The following is a 3,372-nucleotide window of genomic DNA, read 5'->3' on the forward strand; positions in this document are numbered from 1 at the left end:
GATCATCTCCTGCCTCTGTGTTCACTACATTCCTCATGTCTATATTTTATATATCAGGTTCCTCCAGGACAGAATTTGAGGAATCTTCAAGAAATCATACCCTTCTATCTCCAAAAAAAGTTATAGGAATTTAGAATTCAATAGAATCTATGCATCTATCGTTTAATAAATGAAGAGGCCTAATGAATTCAAGTTGAGCTAATAAAAAGTGACTTTTTTTTCAGGTGATGTAATTAATCATAACATGAGAAACATGGAGAATAGAAACAACGTGACAGAGTTTTTTCTACTGGGGCTCACACAGAATCCAAAGATGCAGAAATTCATATTTATTGTTTTTGATCATCTACATCATCTCTATGGTAGGAAATATACTCACTATGGTCAGCATCACTGCCAGCCCATTATTGGGATTCCCTATGTACTATTTCCTGGCTTATCTCTCTTTTATTGATGCTTGCTATTCCTGTATCAATACCCCTAAACTCAGTGTAGATTCACTCCATGAAAAGAAAACCAGCCCTTTCAATGAATGCATCACTCAAATCTTTGGGGAACATTTATTTGCAGGTGCTGATGTCATCCTACTTACTGCAATGGCCTATGACTGCTATGTGGCCATCTGCAAGCCCTTGCACTATACAACCATCAGGGACTAGCGGCTGTGTGGCCTGCTAGTGGGAGTGTCATGGGTGGGAGGCTTTCTTCACGCAACCGTATAGATCCTCTTCCATCTTCAGATTGCCCTTCTGTGGTCCTAATGTCATAGATCATTTTATGTGTGATCTGAATCCTTTGATGGATCTTGCCTGCACTGATACCCACACTCTAGGACTCTTTGTTGCTGCCAACAGTGGTTTTATCTGCCTGTTAATCTTCCTACTCTTGATTGGCTCCTATACAGTCATTCTCCACTCTTTAAGGACTCCGAGCTTGGAGGCAAGGCAAAAAGCCCTCTCCACCTGCGTCTCCCACATCACAGCAGTAGTCTTTTTCTTTGTGCCCTGTATATTTGTATATTGGAGACCCACAGCTACTTTACCTATTGATAAAGCAGTTGCTGTATTTTATACTATGATAACTCCCATGTTAAACCCCTTAATCTATACCCTGAAAAATGACCAAATGAAAAATGCCATTAGGAAATTGTGTAGAAGGTAAGTGATGCCAGGTGACCAATAAAATGTGCATGGAGCCTCAAGTCCATTCAACTGATGCCAAGGTCAAAAGAACATTGTTCTATCAGCAAAAAATATCTATGAGATAAGGAAAAACAATAATCCCTATAAATTACAGATTCTGAAAGGGGGGAGAAAAGGTAGCAAAAGAAAGAAAAACCCTGCCTGGGATGACTCTTAGAAAAGTTCTAGAAAACTGGAGTTTAATTTTACTACCTTCATAATTGTTTATGGACTCACAACCTTTCATACCAATACAATGAAATAAAATAAATAAAAATACACTGATATTCAGCAGCAATCTTTATAACAATATAAAGAAGTAGGCACTGTTATTATCTCCATTTTTATAGGTGAAAATACAAACAGAATATTCTGAAACAGACTTATTGATGAACTAGTAACCAGAAACCAGCTAACCTCTCATACCATGTTCTTATCTGCTGTGATAGACAGCCAGGCAATGATGATAAAAAGGCAACGTGATTATATTAGTTACCATATATTGAGACAAAGACTGTGCTGGACTATCCATTTATCCATCCTTCTGTCTATAAACATAAATACATAGATATATAGATATACATACATCCATATATGTGTGTGTTATGTTTATAATTAGTTAAATATATGTAATTATATATTTTATTATATATATGTTCATTATACATAACCAAAATCTAATATTTTTATTACCTACTCTGATCACTTTTATATATATATCATAGTTTATGGTAATATGTTAACTGTAAATCTGTATAATGTAACTACTTTAGGAATATAAAAGGAATGGGACATTTAACCACTAAGGGAGAAGTAACAAATATTATACCATTTCCAAATTTCCTTTTAGCATTAAGAATCCTTATCTATGGAGTTCCCTTGTGGCTCAGTGGGTTAAGATCCTGCTATAATGTCCATGAGCATGTGAGTTTGATCTTTGGCCATGCTCAGTGGATTAAGGACCTGGTATTGCAGTAAGCTGCAACATAGGCTGCAGATGTGACTCAGATCCCACACTGCTATGCCTGTGGCAGAGACCTGCAGCTGCAGCTCTAATTGGACCCCTAGCCTGGGAATTTCTGTATGACACAGGAACAGAAGCAGCAGTGAAAAGAAAAAAAAAGAATCTCTGCTGTTCATGTCACCAACTTAGGCTCATTAACCATCAAAAAGAGGGATGATTTAAATAAAAACATATTTCAATATCAGACAGGGAATTTGATGAATTAAATAAATAGTCATGTTCCATAAAGTACTTGCCTACTTGCTAACAATAATTTCTGCAAATAGCATAATGTCTGATTCATGATGAATACTGAATGATTAAATGTAACTATAAAGGAAAATGAAGACATTCAATAAAATACCAAAAAGTAATGAAGACTAGGAAATTGTTTGTACTTTCTTTTTCAGAACCAAAGAAGAATTCTAGCTAGTTCTCTTTTTGAAACCACAATTTGTTTACTTTTGTGTAAGCTAGTAGTAAGAAATAAATTGAAACTTAGTGTGTCATCATATGAAAAAACTTTTATTGATATTCTCCCAGCTCTTAGAAAGATTTCATCATCTTATGACCTTTGGTTGTTTTTTTTATATTTTTGTGTTAATAAGTTTGCTTTCTTGTAACACCTTATTATGAAAAGCAATTTTAAAAGCATGTAGCTCTGTCTACACAAAAAGCAATTTCAGTATAAATATATTCCATTAATTTTGTTTGTCCTTCATTCATTACATAACAAATATGTTGGGCCCAAGAAACCAATGAGGAACATTGATAATTATTGTCGTCAGTGGTGAATAAAGAGAAATCTAAATGATGCTTGCACAGAGCTCGGATGCATTGAGGGACACCCCAAAAGAGAGCATAAAATTACAAAATAGTTGTATAGGTCACGTCCAGCTATTCCTTTTAAGGTGAAAACAACATCGTCCATCTGTCCCCTCTCATAACCAAAGAAATCACACAATGTCCAGTGGGCCTCTGGAGATTCTGGAGACAATTTTTCATTTCAGTGTATTGCATTGGTCCAGTTATTGGGTGACTCAAAAAACTGCTAGTTTTCAGTGGGAAACAGAAAAATAAAAGTCTCTACAACAGGATCAGGCTGTCATGTAAACTTCTCTGCCACTTGGGACAAAGGACCCAGAAGGTCTCTGATGTTTGATGTGTTAGTGGCAGATGGAGATGCTG

The 3,372-nt window shown here is 35.8% G+C and overlaps 1 pseudogene; it reads left to right on the forward strand.

Moving 5' to 3' along the window:
- Window positions 1–253: 253 nt before the first annotated feature.
- LOC110258268 lies at window positions 254–1,161 on the forward strand (annotated as a pseudogene).
- The last annotated feature ends 2,211 nt before the right edge of the window (window positions 1,162–3,372 follow it).

The sequence above is a fragment of the Sus scrofa genome, unplaced genomic scaffold (assembly GCF_000003025.6).
Source record: "Sus scrofa isolate TJ Tabasco breed Duroc unplaced genomic scaffold, Sscrofa11.1 Contig1734, whole genome shotgun sequence".
NCBI classification, from domain to species: Eukaryota; Metazoa; Chordata; class Mammalia; order Artiodactyla; family Suidae; genus Sus; species Sus scrofa.